Source organism: Phocoena sinus, chromosome 5 (assembly GCF_008692025.1).
Source record: "Phocoena sinus isolate mPhoSin1 chromosome 5, mPhoSin1.pri, whole genome shotgun sequence".
In the NCBI taxonomy this organism is placed as follows: domain Eukaryota; kingdom Metazoa; phylum Chordata; class Mammalia; order Artiodactyla; family Phocoenidae; genus Phocoena; species Phocoena sinus.
This window is the reverse complement of record NC_045767.1, coordinates 84,606,970-84,627,516: the sequence shown is the minus strand read 5'-3', so window position 1 is coordinate 84,627,516 and position 20,547 is coordinate 84,606,970. Positions and strand designations below refer to the sequence as shown.

General features: G+C 38.2%; 1 pseudogene; it reads left to right on the top strand.

The window, feature by feature from the left end:
• Positions 1-18,452: 18,452 nt before the first annotated feature.
• LOC116753965 lies at positions 18,453-19,839 on the top strand (annotated as a pseudogene).
• The last annotated feature ends 708 nt before the right edge of the window (positions 19,840-20,547 follow it).

The following is a 20,547-nucleotide window of genomic DNA, read 5'->3' as shown; positions in this document are numbered from 1 at the left end:
TATTCCAACAAGTTATACAAAACAAAGAAAAAGGGATTAATGAGAATAATAAAAACTGACAATAATACCTCTAGACATAACGTTAGGGTTACTGTTCTGGAACAGAAAAACCTGAACTGATAAAGCCACAGTTTCCCTCAATCACAACTTGAGGACTGAGTAAAAAATTCTACAACAAAAATTTAGTTAGTGACTACTTTTTAACATGTAAACACATATTTTACATATAAATAGTAAAATGCAATCCAAAATACCAAATTCGGTTCTGCTAGAATTTCCTGGAATTCCTCAGAGAAAAATGTCCAATAATACCTATTCATTTGTAAATATTCATAAACTTAAGTTACGCAGGTAATATTTCATTGAATAAGGAAATGTGATGTTCCTCCAGCTTTTTCTACCGCTGACACAGAATGTCATATTCCTTTCTGCTGTAAATCTCTAGAACATTTTTCTTTATTATTAAGCACAACTTCCTGCAAATAACAGATTTTGGCATTTTCATTTTATGCTCTATTAAACAGCAATTTTTAAAAAATGAAACAAGTAATATTTCTTTTTAAGGCATTTTATCCTTGACTCCATTTTCTTTTGGAGTATTTTTTTTTAACCTTTGTGGCAAGAGAAAGTAAGACAAAATATTTTCTTTTCCTATACTTGTGTTGCCTAGAAGTGTTTCATATTTAAACTTTATTCTTTCACCTTGGACAATCTGACAAGGACAAATGGTTCATATATCAGGAAATTCCCCAAACTGTTAGGTGAGGCTCTCACGCTTTGTGTACATAGTGTCTTACAGAGGTGACTATAATAACTGTAATACATCATTTGGAAATGGGGCTGCAGAAACAGGGTGAATCAACGTCCCAGGAACAAAGTTTATTTATTTCTGCTGTTGTGATAGGAGCTGCTAGAAGCATTTTTCTAATGGTCCTAATGAGTCTCTGAAGACCTTGCTTCCTGTCTTATTTCTTACAGTACCTAATAATAGAAGTCAGTATTTGTGTAGCAATAGAGCTAGATAAATAGCTTCAAAAGCATTCAACAAACCACGTCGATTCTTTTCCCCTGAATGGACTGCAGGAGGGTTTAAGCTTGTATTCTATGCTTATCTTTAATCTCCTCAGGAAGCACTCAGAGTTGATATAAAATATACGTAACATATGCTAAAACTGCGATTCATATTCTTTGGGTCCTAAAGGTACAGTACTTCCCAGCCATGTCCAGAATCATTCAACTATATTTTAATCCTATACTCTGCTGTTTATTTAGCACACTGACTACCATGACCTCTGAATACCAAATACAAAAACTGCTCGAGAGAAGAATTTTGTTTATTACAAGAGTATTAACAATATTCCTGGCAATTTTATAATTTTGCAATTGTGTACAGTACTTTATCTGCACAGTAATTTTCATAATTTTGTTTTTAGCTCGAAATTTTATTTTATGATTTCTTAAAGTTAGGAATAGAAGAACCTTGGATTTAAATATGATTGGGACAATACAAGCAGTGAATCTGGGAAAGATTTTAAGCTGGACCCTATCAACATGGCAACTGGATGGGTGATCAGGAATCCTAGCCAGTCATTTATCACCATAGGTCTGAAACTAGGACATTCCATCTGAGGAGGGATCAGATCCTTAGAAAAATCTGCTTAAATCTTAAAATTTATATAAACTTAATTTGGACCAGAGAGAAAAACTCAATGAAGCTTTATTGGGATAATAAACAACTAAAATGATTATATATTTACATTGAATAATTAGTTTATTTCTTTGCATATAGAAAAAAAATATATATTTATATAAACCTAATGGCTCAGTGAGTTTGTCAAGCCTCTTGGCATTTCATACTATGTCTTTTTTTACTTTTGAAAGGACACATCGCTACTCACACCTCCTCCTTCCTTTGCTTCTTTGCTCATCCAACTGTTAGCATCTTCCCATCCTTTTCTTGTCTTTCTCTTATAAATAATCTTCTATATGGTTCATTTTCTATTAAAGGGAGCATAAAAATTACTATTCAAACTTATCAGTGATATTATAAAGACAAATTTTCCAGTGTCCACTGAATTCCTCAATACATCAAATAAAGCATTTGAGTCCCTACACCATAAAAAAGAAACACTGCATACAAGAGGGAGTGTTTTTATTTTTCCCTCTTATCGACAATAGTGGATATATATTTTACCTTTTAATTAGATGAAATAAATTCACGCATTTCTATGTATATACTACAGGTTTTAGTTTCTATTTGACGTTATATATTAAGTGAGATAGTTATTTTCAAAGTAACAAAAGCAAAATTGAAATTCTGCTAAAACCAAGAATGAAAAATGCAGATTTCCCTCACAAAAATTTGAAACTAGGAGAGTATCGACTCTTAACTACATATGTAAGAGCTTATTTTAAAATCTGTTCTAGCAATCAACTAAAGATGTCTAATTTGACCCCTAACTAAAGTCAATAAAATTTATAAAAATACATATGAAACAGAAAACTCTGTGTTGAACAAGAAAACACAATATGGATAGACATTAAAAAGAAAAAAAGATGGTCTTATCTCTGAGTTAATTACATGACTGGATCAAGTCTTTTTTTTTTTAATTTTTAAATTTATTTTTTTATACAGCAGGTTCTTATTAGTTATCCATTTTATACATATTAGTGTATATATGTCCGTCCTAATATCCCAATTCATCACACCACCATCCCCAGCCCCTCGCCACTTTCTCCCCTTGGTGTCCATACATTTGTTCTCTACATCTGTCTCTATTTCTGTCCTGCAAACTGGTTCATTGGTACCATTTTTCTAGGTTCCACATATATCCGTTAATATATGATATTGGTTTTTCTCTTTCTGATTTACTTCACTCTGTATGACAGTCTCTAGATCCATATATATCTCAACAAATGACCCAATTTCATTCCTTTTTATGGCTGAGTAATATTCCATTGTATATATATACCACATCTTCTTTATCCATTCATCTGTCGATGGGTATTTAGGTTGCTTCCACGACCTGGCTATTGTAAATAGTGCTGCAATGAATACTGGGGTGCATGTGTCTTTTTGAAACAGGGTGTTCTCTGGGTATATGCCCAGTAGTGGGATTGGTGGGTCATATGGTAATTCTATTTTTAGTTTTTAGGAACCTCCATGCTGTTCTCCATAGCGGCTGTATCAATTTACATTCTCACCAACAGTGCAAGAGGGTTCCCTTTTCTCCACACTCTCTCCAGCATTTGCTGTTTGTAGATTTTCTGATGAAGCCCATTCTAACTGATGTGAGGTGATACCTCATTGTAGTTTTGATTTCCGTTTGTCTAATAATTAGTGATATTGAGTAGCTTTTCATATGCTTCTTGGCCATTGGTATGTCTTCTTTGGAGAAATGACTATGTAGGTCTTCTGACCATTTTTTTATTGGGTTGTTTGTTTTTTTAATATTGAGCTGCATGAGCTGTTTATATATTTTGGAGATTAATCTTTTGTCTGTTGATTCATTTGCAAATATTTTCTCCCATTCTGAGGGTTGTCTTTTAGTCTTCTTTGTAGTTTCCTTTGCTTTGAAAAAGCTTTTAAGTTTCACTAGGTCTCATTTGTTTACTTTTGTTTTTATTTCCATTACTGTAGGAGGTTGGTTCAAAAGGATCTTGCTTTGATTTATGTCAAAGAGTGCTCTTCCTATGTTTTCCTCTAAGAGTTTTATAGTGTCTGGTCTTACATTTAGGTCTCTAATCCATTTTGAGTTTATTTTTGTGTATGGTGTTAGGGAGTGCTCTAATTTCATTCTTTTAAATGTAGCTGTCCAGTTTTCCCAGTACCACTTATTGAAGAGACTGTCTTTTCTCCATTGTATATCCTTCTCCTTTGTCATAGATTAGTTGACCATAGGTGTGTTGGTTTATCTCTGGGCTTTCTATCCTGTTCCATTGATCTATATTTCTGTTTTTGTGCCAGTACCATATTGTCTTGATTACTGTAGCTTTGTAGTATACTCTGAAGTCAGGGAGTCTGAATCCTACAGCTCCGTTTTTTCCCCTCAAGTCTGCTTTGGTTATTTGGGGTCTTTTGTGTCTCCATGCAAATTTTAAGATTTTTTTGTTCTAGTTCTGTAAAAAATGCCATTGGTATTTTGATAGGGATTGCATTGAATCTGTAGATTGCTTTGGATAGAATAGCATTTTCACAATATTGATTCTTCCAATCCAAGAACATGGTATATTTCTCCATGTGTTTGTACCATCTTTAATTTCTCTCATCAGTGTCTTATAGTTTTCTACATACAGGTCTTTTGTCCCCCTAGGTAGGTTTATTCCTAGTTATATTATTCTCTTTGTTGCAATGGTAAATGGGAGTGTTTCCTTAATTTCTCTTTCAGAGTTTTCATCATTAGTGTATAGGAATGCAAGAAATTTCTGTGCATTAATTTTGTATCCTGCAACTTTACCAAATTAATTGATCAGCTCTAGTAGTTTTTTGGTGGCATCTTTAGGATTCTCTATGTATAGTATTATATTATCTGCAAACAGTGACAGTTTTACTTCTTTTCCAATTTGTATTTCTTTTATTTCTTTCTCTTGTCTGATCACCGTGGCTAGGACTTCTGAAACTATGTTGAATAACAGAGGTGAGAGTGGACATCCTTGTCTCATTCCTGATCTTAGAGGAAATGCTATCAGTTTTTCACCATTGAGAATGATTTTTGCTGAGGGTTTGTTGCATATGGTCCTTACGATGTTGAGGTAGGTTCCCTCTATGCCCACTCTCTGGAGAGTTTTTATCATAAATGGTTGTTGAGTTTTGTCAAGTTTTTCTGCATCTATTGAGATGATCATATGGTTTTTCTTCTTCAATTTGTTAATATCGTGTATCACATTGAATTTGTGTATACTGAAGAATCATTGCATCCCTAGGATAAATCCCACTTGGTCATGGTGTAGGATCCTTTTAATGTATTGTTAGATTCTGTTTGCTAGTGGTTTGTTGAGGATTTTTGCATTTATATTCATCAGTGATATTGGTCTGTAATTTTCTTTTTTTGTAGTTTCTTTGTCTGGTTTTGGTATCAGGGAGATGGTGGCCTCATAGAATGAGTCTGGAAGTGTTCCTTCCTCTGCAATTTTTTGAAAGAGTTTGAGAAGGATGGGTGTTAGCTCTTCTCTAAAGATTTGATAGAATTCACCTGTGAAGCCATCTGGTCCTCGATTTTTGTCTGTGGGAAGATATTTAATCACAGTTTCCACTTCCTTACTTGTGATTGGTCTGTTCATATTTTCTATTCCTTCAGACTTGGAAGGTTATACCTTTGTAAGAAGTTGTCCATTTTATTGGCATATAGTTGCTTATAGTAGTCTCTTATAATGCTTTGTATTTCTGTGGTATCTCTTGTAACTTCTCCTTTTTCATTTCTAATTTTATTGATTTGAGTCCTCTCCCTCTTTTCCTTGATGAGTCTGGCTAATGGTTTATCAATTTTGTTTATCTTCTCAAAGAACCAGCTTTTAGTTTTATTGATCTTTGCTATTGTTTCCTTTGTTTCTATTTCATTTTTTTCTGCTCTGATCTTTATGATTTCTTTCTACTAACTTTGGGTTTTGTTTGTTCTTCTCTAGTTCCTTTAGGTGTAAGGTTAGATTGTTTGAGATTTTTCTTGTTTCTTGATGTAGGCTTGTATTGCTATAAACTTCCCTCTTAGAATTGCTTTTGCTGCATCTCATAGGTTTTGGATTGTCATGTTTTCATTGTCATTTGTCTCTACGAATTTTTTGATTTCGTCTTTGAATTCTTCAGTGATCTCCTGGTTATTTAGTAGTGTATTGTTTAGCCTCCATGTGCTTGTTTTTTTTATGTTTTTTTCCCTGTAATTGATTTCTAATCTCATAGCATTGTGATCAGAAAAGATGCTTGATATGATTTCAATTTTCTTAAATTTTTCGAGGCTTGATTTGTGACCCAAGATGTGATCTATGCTGGAGAATGTTCCGTGTGCACTTGAGAGGAAAGTGTAATCTGCTGTTTTTGGATGGAATGTCCTATAAATATCAATTAAATCTACCTGGTCTATTGTTTCATTTAAAGCTTTCGTTTCCTTATTCATTCTCTGTTTGGATGATCTGTCCATTGGTGTAAGTGATGTGTTAAAGTCCCCCACTATTATTGTGTTACTTTCGATTTCCTCTTTTATAGCTGTTAGCAGTTGCCTTATATATTTAGGTGTTCCTTTGTTGGGTACATATGTATTTATAATTGTTATATCTTCTTCTTGGATTGATCCCTTGATCGTTATGTAGTGTCCTTCCTTGTCTCTTGTAACATTCTTATTCTGAAGTCTATTTTATCTGATATGTGTATTGCTACTCCAGCTTTCTTTTGATATCCATTTGCATGGAATATCTTTTTCCATCCATCACTTTCAGTCTGTATGTGTTCCTACATCCGAAGTGGGTGTCTAGTAGACAGCATATATATGGGTCTTTTATTTGTATCCCTGTTAGCCTGTGTCTTTTGGTTGGAGGATTTAATCCATTCATGTTTAAGGTAATTATTGATATGTATGTTAATACTACCATTTTCTTGATTGTTATGGGTTTGTTTTTGTAAGTCCTTTTCTTCTCTTGTGTTGTCCACTTAGAGAAGTTTCTTTAGCATTTGTTGTAGAGGTGGTTTGGTGGTGCTAAATTCTCTTAGCTTTTGCTTGTCCGTAAAGCTTTTGATTTCTATGTCAAATCTGACTGAGATCCTTGCCGGGTAGAGTAATCTTTGTTGTAGTTTCTTATCTTTCATCACTTTAAATATATTATGACACTCCCTTCTGGCTTGTAGAGTTTCTGCTGAGAAATCAGCTGTTAACCTTATAGGAGTTCCCTTGTATGTTATTTGTCGTTTTTCCCTTGTTGCTTTCAATATGTTTTCTTTGTCTTTAATTTGTGTCAATTTGATTACCATGTGCCTCTGTGTGTTTCTTCTTAGGTTTATCCTGCCTGGGACTCTTGTGCTTCCTGGCCTTGGGTGGCTATTTCCTTTCCCATGTTAGGGAAGTTTTCGACTATAATCTCTTCAAATATTTTCTTGGGTCCTTTCTCTCTCTTCTCCTTCTGGCACCCCTATAATGTGAATGTTGTTGCGTTTAATGTTGTCCCAGAGATCTCTTAGGCTCTCTTCATTTCTTTTCATTCTGTTTTCTTTATTCTGTTCTGCGGCAGTGAATTCCACCATTCTGTCTTCCAGTTCGCTTATCTGTTCTTCTGCCTCAGTTATTCTGCTATTGATTCCTTCTAGGGTATTTTTCATTTCAGTTATTGTATTGTTCATCTCTGTTTGTTTGTTCTTTAATTCTTCTAGGTGTTTGTTCTTTAATTCTTCTAGGTCTTTGTTAAACATGTCTTGCATCTTCTCTATCTTTGCCTCCATTCTTTTTCTGAGGTCCTGAATCATCTTCACTATCATTATTCTGAATTCTTTTTCTGGAAGGTGGCCTATCTCCACTTCATTTAGTTGTTTTTCTGGGTTTTATCTTGTTCCTTCATCTGGTACATAGTCCTCTGCCTTTTCATTTTGTCTATCTTCTGTTCATGTGGTTTTTGTTCCACAGGCTTCAGGATTATAGTTCTTCTTGCTTCTGCTGTCTGCCCTCTGGTGGATGAGGCTATCTAAGAGGCTTGCGTCCATTTTCTGATGGGAGGAACTGGTGGTGGGTAGAGCTGGGTGTTGCTCTGGTGGGCATAGCTCAGTAAAACTTTAATCTGCTTGTCTGCTGATGGGTGTGGCTGAGTTCCCTCCCTGTTGGTTGTTTGGCCTGAGGCAAACCAACATTGGAGCCTACCTGGCTCTTTGGTGGGGCTAATGGCGGACTCTGGGAGGGCTCACACCAAGGAATACCTCCCAGAACTTCTGCTGCCAGTGTCCTTGTCCCTGCAGTGAGCTACAGCTGCCCCCCACCTCTGCAGGAGACCCTCCAGCGCTAGCAGGTAGGTCTGCTTCAGTCTCCTATGGGGTCACTGCTCCTTCTCCTGGGTCCTGATGTGCACACTACTATGTGTGTGCACTCTGAGAGTGGAGTCTCTGTTTCCCCCAGTCCTGTCGAAGCCCTGCAATTACATCTCACTAGCCTTCAAAGTCTGATTCTCTAAGAATTCCTCCTCCCATTGCCAGACCCCCAGGGTTGGGAAGCCAGATGTGGGGCTCAGAACCTTCACTCCAGTGGGTGGACTTCTGTGGTAAAACTGTTCTCCAGTTTGTGAGTCAGCCACCCAGCAGTTATGGGATTTTATTTTATTGTGATTGTGCCCCTCCTACCATCTCACTGTGGTTTCTCCTTTGTCTTTCTCCTTTGTCTTTGGAGTATCTTTTTTGATGAGTTCCAGTGTCTTCCTGTCAATGACTGTTCAGCAGTTAGTTGTGATTCTGGTGCTATTGCAAGAGGGAGTGAGTGCACATCCTTCTACTCCGCCATCTTGAACCAATCTCCTTGGATCTAGTCTTTTTTTTTTTTTTTTAAATTAATTAATTAATTTATTTTTGGCTGCACAAGTTCCTCACTGCTATGCGAGGTCGTGGCGAGTGGGGGCTAGTCTTCGTTGTGGTGCGCAGGTTTCTCTTGTTGTGCAGCACAGGCTCTAGGCGCACTGGCCTCAGTAGTTGTGGCACACAGGCTCAATAGTTGTGGCACTAGGGCTTAGTTGCTCCTTGGCATGTGGGATCTTCCTGGACCAGGGCTTGAACCCATGTCCCCTGCATTGGCAGGTGGACTCTCAACCACTGCACCACCACGGAGGTCCCTGGATCTAGTCTTAAAGAGTCAAAATGACATCTCACTGAATTTGAAAATAAAAAGATATAAGAAAAGTGTTTACCTGCAGAGTTAGAAAGTTAAGTTATTGATAATTACCCTTGAATTTTCTCCTTGTATACATAATTTGAGAATATAAATTACATATGAATTTTTTCAAATTTCTTCAAAATTTTACCTATCATTGGAATATATTGAAACTCTCTAAGCTGAATTCCCATGAGCAGTCTGATTATAATAGTGCACTTCTGTTTCTTTATTTTGGTGAGCAGAACCATTTATTTTACTTAACATGGGTGAGTAATTTACTCTCATGCTCTACATTATTTTAAATAAGTTCATGTTGCAAAAATAATGATGATTATTTTTATTGCCTATGATGATGTGAGTAGTGTATAACTTGCTCATAACTCTTTCATTTAGAATCAGTGCCATATAAAATATACATAAGGATAATTCATTATTAGAGTTTAAAATATACTATTTTCCAAACCCCAGAAATTTATCAAATCTGCTAATAAAGTTGCAATAACAGCAACAATGTTTTCCTTCTACTGTAATTCTTTTATAATAATAATGCTTTATTTTTATTATCATCATTTATAAATAGAGACCAAGTATTTTCCCCCCAATCACAAACCTAAATGATACAGTACATTATTGGCTACTTCATCAGTTTATAATTCAAAATCAGATGTGTTCCATTTAAATAACACAATGAGAAATCAAATACTTATAAAAAATCATGTTCTAATATATTTTAAATGAATAAATTAAAATAGCAGGTTCACACTTACAGAACAAGTGAACATTATGATGGAGGTGAAAAATTGAGTCCAAAAACAGATTTCACTATCAGGATTTCAAGAAGTTGATAATCTGAATGAAAGTGATATATTTATAGGTCATGGAAAATATTTTGACAGAATTTTACTTTTAATATACTTTTAAAGCTGACTAATAAAATACACAGATATAATGCAAGCGGTCACATTTTTGAGGATTTTTTAAAAAGTCTTTACTTGCCTCTTTTAGGACAAGAATGATTCATGAATTAATGAATAGCTGCATTTTGCTTCACTATTAGCTAAGACCACATCCTTCTCTGTAAATGAGAATAAAACCATCCATGGAGTTCTTTGTAGGATGGTAGCCAAGAAATTTGTTGTATTGAATGCAGAAGGAAAAGGAATTGTTTAGGGTGACCCAAGGGTGTATACCTAGGCGTAATGTCATGAAATGAAATAAAAAGAAAATTTAGGCTGATCTTCAGATCGATGTCTAAGTTTATTAGGATACACGACTCTCTCCCAAGGGAAATGGTTAAAGCCTCATTATTTCAGTCTCTTAAAGTTAACCAGGCAGAATACTCCAGGACATAATGTAAAAAATAATCCTGTATTGTCAGAATCTGATGGAAGAGATGATCTAACAAGTCTTTTCCATCATTAATTTCCATGGTCATGAACTAGTTATTATGGCTGCAATTAGCACTGTTTAAAGGAAAGTGCAATTTCAATACTGCAACTAGCTTCCCTGGAGCTAAAAAGCCTGGACCTAATTCAAAGTAAAAACAAGAGGAGGAGGACTGGAGCCAAACCAAACTACAATAAATATACTTAGAAGTGACAAAAGAAGGAAATTCTGATATTGTCAGTGCTACTATACATGGCTGTTTAGTTCTTTGTTTTTCTTTCTTTTTTTTATAAAGGAAACTTTGGTGGCAGTGCCAGTATTATTCTTTTTTATTCATGAATCATCTTGATTCACTGATTTATTTTCAAGTTTGGGGATGATGAGTGGAGAATATAAGGCTTGACTCTCTAGTTAGCCACTTGAAATTTGTCCAGGTCTTCATTCTCTTCATTTGTATGTTATTTTATCAAACAATTTCTAAAAGACTCAAAATGCACAAATGAATTCTCAGTGAGTCTGTAAAATTAAACCTCCCAGAGTAATGGAGCACAGGATTTCTAAATCAGCCAACACCCTTAGTAGCTATCCATGTGATAATTTTTTTTAATTATTTAATTTTTCGTCAGCTATTTGTGAATTATTTTTATTCTCTTTTTTATCATGCAAAAATGGGAGAAGTGAAAAGAAGCAGCTCCAGATTATTGACTCTAATTCTGAAAAATAATTTTCAAAAGAAGAATAATATTTGACTATCATATGTTCTAAAAGTAAATATTTCAGAAAGGCAAAATGAACACTGAATTGCAAAGGAGTTTCTCAAGGAAAAGAGAACCATTTTCATAACTATGATCATAGAATTCTATCGAATGCTTGTGGAAAGGCAGAAAAAGCACTTAGCTGATTATACTTTTAGTAAAAAAGAACAAACTGCCTTCATTTTCCCCCTAATTCTTCAAACAAAATGATTCTTATGTTTTTGAACTCCACAGTTATTACCAAGCCACAGTCTCTGCCCTCAAAAAGTACATAGTTTAATGGGCAGGAGGAGATAAAAACATGCACTGAATATAGCACCAATTATAAGCAACTAGTTTAATAAATACAACTATATGTGACAGAAAGATTAATTTGCCTGACTGGTTCAAGGACAGAGCCACGGTTTGCTAATCTGTGACTCTGTGTGTGTGTGTGTGTGTGTGTGTGTGTGTGTGTGTGTGTGTGTGTGTATTGTGAAGATATGAAAAGGCATTTCTACAAGTTGGGGCAGAATGAACAATTACATGGAAAAAAAATGAAGTATATAATGTGTTTGGGGAATAACAGTTGTATGTTGCCAAAGAGAGGAGTTTAGAAATGAGTGGTAAGAAAAAGGTAGAAACAACAGAACAAGGATTCTGAATATTATGGATTTCATTCACTGGCAATAGAGAACCATTAAAATGTGTGTTTTTCATTTGTTTATTTAGGTGGAGACTACCATTGTCAAATATACATACTGCAAAGATTACTTTGATGAAGAGAATGGTAAGAAAAGGTTGCTGAAATCATAGAGATCAGTTAAAAGGCTAATGCAATAATGCAAAGAAAAGGGTGGGTGTTTTTCTTTTCCCCAAATTTCTTCAAATTGAATTTGGCCTCTGCAGACCCATCAACAAAACTAAAAAATATTGCCAGATCTTAGATAATTGTGAGTCTTTCTGTTATAATTCAGGGGAGATCAAATGTAATTAAGCTGAAAGAGATAAAAGAAAGTTTATCCATGTCACTTATGGGGAGACCAACAGCACAATAACCTTGGCAGAATTACATATAACATCAACAATGTGTAGTAGTTCGAAAGGCTATCAAATGGAAGCAGAAATCACCCTGTAATCTAAGGTACTAAGTACAAAAATTTGCCTAAGCAATTTCAGCTGCCTTTGTGAACTTAACAGGGCAAGAATGGGATCTAGTGCATTTGCTCAACTAATATTAAACTAGAAAACTTGAGAGGCAAAGCTTGGAAGACCACAGGGAGGCACTTTTACTGAAAGCAACATCATTCATTAAGAAAAAGGAGCACCTTAAAAATACTTCTGGGGCTTCCCTGGTGGCGCAGTGGTTGAGAGTCCGCCTGCCGATGCAGGGGACACGGGTTCGTGCCCCGGTGTGGGAGGATCCCACATGCCGCGGAGCGGCTGGGTCCGTGAGCCATGGCCGCTGAGCCTGCGCGTCCGGAGCCTGTTGCTCCGCAACGGGAGAGGCCACAGCGGTGAGAGGCCCGCGTACCGCAAAAAAAAAAAAAAAAAAAAAAAAAAAAAAAATACTTCTGAAGGAAGAAAAATGTATTTTTCTATGATCACTTTGAGAGACTTCTTTTTTCAGTCATATTTTGTCTGATGGCAGGCATATGAGCTTAGCAACATGAACATTCATGTGGCTATGGGCATCTTTTTTTTTTTTTTTTTTTTTTTATTTTGCTATGGGCATCTTTAATGGAACATTCTTTCAATCATTTTTGAAACCACCTCTATCACTGAGTACTACCTCGGTATGAACTTTTTGTTTTTAGCAGTTGCTATATACATTGATGATTTATTTTAAACTTTTCAACTCACCTTTATCACAAACACTGGGACTTTCCCAAAGCCTATTACTACAGAGTAAACCTTACTATAGGGGTTGCTTAAACATCATCAGTGAAGGTATTTTCACCCATCAGATGTTTCTACAGCAATTGCTTCTGCAATTATTATCAAGCAAGTTCCAGTATGCTTAATGCCACAAATTGTTTATGTAGCCTCTTTGTGTATCCCAAAGAGAATATATACACTTTCCTAAAAACATTCTAGAATCTACTGGCACCTCATCCACCTCAGATGACCTTAAATCCCAAGGTCATCAGAGAACACTGAAGAGAATACAAAAACTGTTACAAATTTCTCAACACCTACATACATATAAACTTTCCTTCACTTACATTCATTTTTCTCTCCTTTGTTCCACTTTCATTAGAAGAGATGTTCTATGTGCATGTGGAAGCTGTTAAATTTCACAAGGTACCCAGAGCTAAAAATGGGTAGAAACCAGGGCACCTTCAAGGACAAGCACTTCCAAATCATGGGGCAAAACTGGCACACTCTTTGTGTCTCACCTAATACTGTTCCCCAGTCATCTCTCTTGACTTGTGAAACTTAATGACATGAGAGACAACTGAATTTAGGACAAGATTATTAAATATTGCACTGGATAAAGATATTTCTTTAAAAATTATATATATATACATACATACATATATATATATATATAATGTTTCTATTTGAAATGGACTTGTTGAACTCGAAAAACGCATTATGATGTCTTTTTTTCCTTGTAATCCTAGGCTCTTAGAGAAAAATAAGATCTCCCAAGAGATGCAAGTCATAATCATCTCTGTTTTCATTAACTTACATTCACATGTCTAGGGAACCTGATTACTAAAGGATTGTGCTGATACCAGCCTTACTCTGCAAAGCAGGAATTGGGTTTTTTTGATCATTTTATAGATGAGTAAAATGATCACTAGGTATTAACTAACTATTCAAAGGTGACAAATTTGTCTGTCTGAATTCATGAAAATTTGTGGTAAACATTTTCAAAAACTATCTTTTTTTTTTTTTTTTTTTTTTTGTGGTACGTGGGCCTCTCACTGTTGTGGCATCTCCCGCTGCGGAGCACAGGCTCCGGACACGCAGGCTCAGCGGCCATGGCTCACGGGCCCAGCCGCTCCGCGGCATGTGGGATCCCCCCGGACCGGGGCATGAACCTGTGTCCCCTGCATCAGCAGGTGGACTCTCAACCACTGCGCCACCAGGGAAGCCCTATCTTTTTTTAAGATGTATTTTGTATGTTTGTTTTATGTTATGCGCTTTGCAAGTGTTTACTTCTCTTGTGAAGTAGGTATGATTATTCTGTTTTTGCAGATAAGAAAACTAAGATTGAGTCTGATTAATCCTGGTAATGAAGTGTAAGTCCAAGAAAGCCCTTAGCAGACCACCCTTAGCAGATCACCATCACTGGCCTGGCTAACATCACCATAAAGCAGTGCTGCAGGCATGACAGCAGGTCTTAGACATCGTCTCAGTGACTGAGCAGGGAGGAAGGGACCCAGCTGTCACTCACCACTGAATCTCCCTCAGTTCTGGAAAATCGAGCCTGGAACCAGTGGCAGAGATGAAGTGCAGAGGAATCAGCAGTTCAGTGACCTCATTCATGACATTTTCCAGTAGTATCTACTGTAAAAAGTACTTCATATATAATCAAATAAATGACACTGTGAAAGTTATTTTTGTGCAGAAGACTGCCATAAAGAAGGTAAATCAGGAAGCAACTTGGTGGTATAGAAGTGGAGAAACTAACTAGTTTGATGTTATTGAAGGGAATTAGGTATAACAGCAGCTGTTACAGTAAGTCCCCTACATAAGAACAAGCTCCATTCCGAGAGCGAGTTCTTAAGTCCAATTTGTTTGTAAGTCCAACAAAGTTAGCCTAGGTACCCAACTAACACAATCGGCTATATAGTACTGTACTGTAATAGGTTTATAATACTTTTCACACAAATAATACATAAAACACAAACACAAAAAATAAACATTTTTAATCTTACAGTATAGTACCTTGAAAAGTACAGCTGTACAGTACAACAGCTGGCATACAGGGGCTGGCATAGAGTGAACAGGCAAGAAGAGTTACTGACAGCAGGAAGGAGAGGAGGTGGAAGATGGTAGAGCTGAAGAATCATTAGCAATAGGAAACAGAGGGCAAGCTGCCCGTGACAATGTATGCCAGACATGTGAAGTGACTGCGTGATTGGACATACGAACACATGTTCACATCTTTGAAAGTTCGCAACTTGAATGTTCATATGTAGGGGACTTACCGTATAGATGGTGTTCCAGTGCAAGGCATTAACTACGTAGCAGATCATGACCATCACAGGTGTTAACCACACCAAATTACCAACACCACCACCAACATAATGAGAATGGGAAAAAGGTGAACTCAAAGACTGGCCCCTGGAAAGCAACCCAATAACGCCATCCTTACTGCAAACAGTGGTGATTGTCACCTTGCTAGGTGTGAAGACACTATGACCCTCAATCATGATATACTAAGCCTCCCTGGGCAGTGATGGAGGGTGCTGACAACCATGCCATGGTTAAGGTAAAGGAAGTAGATCAGTTAGACACTAGGGTTGCAGATTAATGCTCTGCAGAGGGCCTCTTTACCAATGACAGCCTAAAGAGGGCATCAATAAAGAGAATGAGTAAAATGGAGAAAATGAAACCCAGGAAAAACAGCCACCTCAATTTTGGTACTGCTACATCGTCAATTACCTGCCCAGACATCCAGAAAACTATAAATTACAAGAATGACAAAAAGAAGAAATGTAGCACATTAATCATCTGAAAAAATTCTTAGCCCAGAAAACCCTAAACTTAGCCAAGAAAACCTTAAATTCTTGCTACTCAAACTGTGATCCAGGGACAAGTGTCATCAACAACTCCTAGGATTTTGTTAGTGATGCAGAAAACTCAGGTCCCACTTCAGACCTACTAAATCAGAATCTGCAATTTAACAAGATCCCTAGGTGAACATGTATACACGTCAGGCTTGAGAAGCACTGCCTTAATTCACAAGAGGGCAAAAAGTTATTAGCATCAGATCCACCAGATGAGCAAAATACTTCTGCTCTGAGGCTGTGCAAGGGCTTATTGATTAGATGCTGCCTTAGCAACTTTAACCTCATCCAGTTTTATCATTCAACTGGAAGTAATTGACATAAAATTACAGCAATAAGATTTGAGCTAAAGGAGATGGAAAGAGCTCAGATGTTAGAAAAATATTTAGAAGTATAAATTTCTAAAGACTATCTTTGAAACCTTTCATTTGATTCAATAAATCTTAAAATAAAAAGTAAAATAATGATAATATACATGGCAAAAATAAGAAAATTAATATCACTTGCCATCTAAAGAAAAAAGTATATGAAAATAAGTAATCCTTTTGTTATTCTTGGCAACCAAATTTTCCACGTAGGAGACAGACTTTACAGATATAAGATTTAAGACACTAGGTTAATAAAAAACAGAACTTCAAAACCCCATGAACTTCTAAATTTGAATTGGAAATATTGTTATGAACTCATGATGCATATCTTTAAAATGTAATATTCCTTAGATATAACATAAATGCAATGTATGATTCTAATATGGATCCTAGATTGGAAAGTAATTGCTATGCAGGATTGCTAATTAGTTCAAATTAGAATAATTGGGCTAGCAAATGTCAAATATAGGATATATTTTAGAGAATACTATTTTATCATTATTTTAAATTTGATATTTCTAATATGGTTATCTATGATAATATTCTTATTCCTAAGTGACATATGGTGAATCTAGAAAATGTACAGGATAAGTTGCTGTATGTGAAAGCAAAGATGCTATCAAACACAGCTGGAGTTGCATCATAAACTCCCTTGAAAAGGTTCCCACAAGGTCATAGGTGGAAAAATACGAGTATTGATAAGAATAACCACTGCAATATATTAAAACATAATATAGCTAATTCTATGAGTTTGTAAAGATACAAAAATATATATTTTTTAATTCCCAGTCTTCGCTTTAGGAAGATATCTAGAATTAACTTGTTTAAAAACTCGTAAATGAAAGGAAATAACCAGACATTTATCCTGACAACGACATCAGAGACAGCCAACAAATTATTGAGGACATGTTTCTCTCTATGGAAATATTGCAGCTAAAAAACACAGAAAAAAACATAGAAAAATACCATTTTTCAAACTCCTAATGAAATCCTGAATTTAGGCAATGGTAATGAATGGCCACTGGCATCATAAAAACAAAGACAACTAGCTAATTTGTACCTCCTGATGGAAGTACACAATCCACCTATGAAGCATTCTTGCCAAAAATATCTAACCTGAATCTAGTTCCAGTTCCAAGAAAGAAAGAAGGAAGGGAGAGAGGGAGGGAGGGAAGGAGGGAGAGAGGAAGGAAGGAAGGAAGGAATGGAAAATAAAGAAAAGAAAAGGCAGGGAAAGGAAAGAGACAGAAAGGGAAGGAGGGAGAAGATGAACAAAAGAATGGAAATGAAAATTTTTTAAGTACATGCTCATTGACTAGATAACTAGAACTGTCTGCATTACCTACATAGCAGAAGTTCTGTACCCTTCACCAAAGTGAATAGTCAAAAAATGGCATAGGACTTCCCTGCTGGCGTAGGGGCTGAGAGTCCGCCTGCCGATGCAGGGGACACGGGTTCATGCCCCGGTCCGGGGGGATCCCACATGCCGCGGAGCGGCTGGGCCCGTGAGCCATGGCCGCTGAGCCTGCGTGTCCGGAGCCTGTGCTCCGCAGCGGGAGATGCCACAACAGTGAGAGGCCCACGTACCACAAAAAAAAGATAGTTTTTGAAAATGTTTACCACAAATTTTCATGAATTCAGACAGACAAATTTGTCACCTTTGAATAGTTAGTTAATACCTAGTGATCATTTTACTCATTGTATTTATATAATACAATTTATATAATAATGTCCCTTTTTGATAATATTTTTTCTTATGTCTAGATTTTTTAAGGCACCTTTAGATTTCACATTCTCATATACAGTCAAGTTGAACAAGCTGCAATTTTTGAGAACTTCATTTTAAAGTTGCAATTTAATTTTTTAAATGATTTTCAAGTGTCAAAAAGTAAGCACCTGTAAATTAAGGACTTAAATAGCAACAACAGCAATACCAATGCTAAAATCAATAGTGGGAGTATAAGAAGGATAACGTTTGAGAATTTAGTCATTGAACTGAATGAGGAAACATGAGCTAGGCCTTCAGAAATAACAGATGTTATAAAGAAGTTGAGAGGGAATTTTAGAATTAATATCAAAAACAGGTCAAGCTTGGATGTTCAATAGAGACAAAATATAGCCCATATAAAATATTTGATCAGAATTTTATATAGAGAAAAGTGACAAATGATAATTCTCTACTTTCATGAATTTTCACAAATGTAACCAGCACCCAGCTTAAGAAAATAAGCAGCACCCTAGAAGCCCTTTTCCTGGGACTGATGAAAGTAAGAACCAAAAATGGAAAACCAGCATGATGATGTTACCTTTAGTACAGGATAAAAAGAAGAGAGAAGGAAAGGAGGTAAAGATGGAAGGAAGGAAGGAAGGGAGGGAGGGAGGGAGGGAGGCATGGAACACCTGGGGGAAAACACCACCTTCCTATCCACCCTAAGGTCTTGAAAAATTTCATTTCTCAGGGTGTGGAGGGAGGATTTGGACTGGATGTTTCCACCTCTACCCAAGGTTCTCTGCAGATTAAGTACCAGCAGAGATGCAGTTGGACAAACACACAAAGCAGATCGATTCAGACTTGCCTCATCCAGATGGAGCTGGAAAAGATGCAGATGGAGCCGAGTCACAAGAGGGCTTGAGTGGAACTGGAGCGAGCATCCAGCACTAGTGCCAGGGGTCGGCATCTCGAACCTGACCACAACAAGGAGCTCTTGACACGCATTCAGCAGCTTCAGGAACAGGAGGCCGAGGTGGACGAGAAGATGAAAGAGCAGCTGGAGCGCAACAGATTGCATAAGCAGAGCCTGGACGCAGCCAGCGAGAACCCGCGGGAGAAGGAGGCCCTGGCAGAAACCAGTGAGACCATCAGTGCTTTAAAGGGGAAGATCTCGGAATGGCAGTCGAGTGCAGAGCTAGGAGGTGCAGTTGAAGTTCCTAGAGTCTGAGAAGCAGAAGCTGAAGGTGCGTGCAGCTTGCCTTGCAGCACACACGGGCAAAAAAAAAAAAAAAGGCCGGAAGCTATTCAGAAAATTAAGGAATTCCAGGCCGGTCAAGAAGTGAGAGCAGACCAGTAGCATAAGATTAAGGATTTGGAGGGGCTTCCCTGGTGGCGCAGTGGCTGAGAGTTCGCCTGACGATGCGGAGGTTCGTGCCCCGGTCCAGGAAGATCCCACATGCCGCGGAGCAGCTGGGCCCGTGAGCCATGGCCGCTGAGCCTGCGCGTCCGGAGCCTGTGCTCCGCAACGGGAGAGGCCACAGCAGTGAGAGGCCCGCGTACCAGGATTTGGAGCATCAATTATTCCTGCTGCGATGCTGAAGAACAGGAAGTCTGAGCGGTGCCGCTGCGCAAGATGGCGGGAGCTAAACGAACTGAGGGAAGAGAAGCCTCCCCGCCGGAGAAGTGAGAGAACAACAAACAGGCTGCTCAGAGAAAAACCGGAGGGGCTGCAGCGAAGGCTGGGACGTCAGGAGATGCAGGAAAATCTGCTGAATCTGGAGCTAGAGAAGGCGAGGCTGCTGGCGAAGCTGCAAAGCTGGGCGAGACTGGACCAGGCCCTGGACTTGAACATTAGGACCCGGGAGACAGTTCCATGTTCTTTCAGCAGAGAGAGCTTGCCCTGAAGGACAGGAGGAGCTCCATCACCAGCAGCGTCCCAGGCTGGAGAAAGTCAGGCAGCTGTTCGAGGAGGAGGTCCGCCAAGTCAGCAGTCAGCTGCTGGAGGAGAGGAAGAAGCAGGAGACTCGGGAGGCGTGGCCCAGAGACCGGAACCCGGCCTGCAGCTGAAGAAGGTGAGGAAGACGAGGCCCAGACAGCGACTTGGCCGGAGCCCTTAGCAGCCTCCCGCCTTCGTTCCTTACCCAGACCCTGTGCAACCTCCCTCCCGGGTGCACTTCTGTCCCTCAGAATCCCTGCCATTGCCTTTGAGCATCTCCCTTCCACCTTCCCACCTGTACTTGGGCGGTACCTTGAAAGGAGCAGCTCCGTTGCTACCCGCTTCCGGCCGCCATCGAGTGGATGCTTCGGAACATCAAAAGTGCTTCCTGCGAGACAGTGGATACAGGTCTGTCCATTTATGATGCTATGACTTAAAATTAGGAACTTGGAAAATGGTGTTAATTGCCTTTCTCCCCCAACAATTAAAAGAATTGCGGCTTTCAGGGGCTTTAGGGCGGGAAGGTGAGCAGTGGTGGGAGCAGGTGCCCAGGCTTGGAACAGGGCTCTGCCCTAGCATTAGACGGGGCTTGGAGACGCCCTCTCTTCCTTCTTCAGGTCTTTGGAGTCACCTGTGCTTGCTGCTGGGTGGGTTTAGGTGACTCAGGCAGCTCCTGATTTTCTTTGTCCCTCAGATGCCCTCTAAGCTAGGTTCCTTCTCCTCCACCTGTTCAGAAGGCTCGCATACCCTGTCTTCTGGAGCACACCTCAATCCTTTCCTCAATCCTCGTCCTGTCACTCCTCCACCACAGGCACAAGGCTAGGCTGCACCGGCCACAC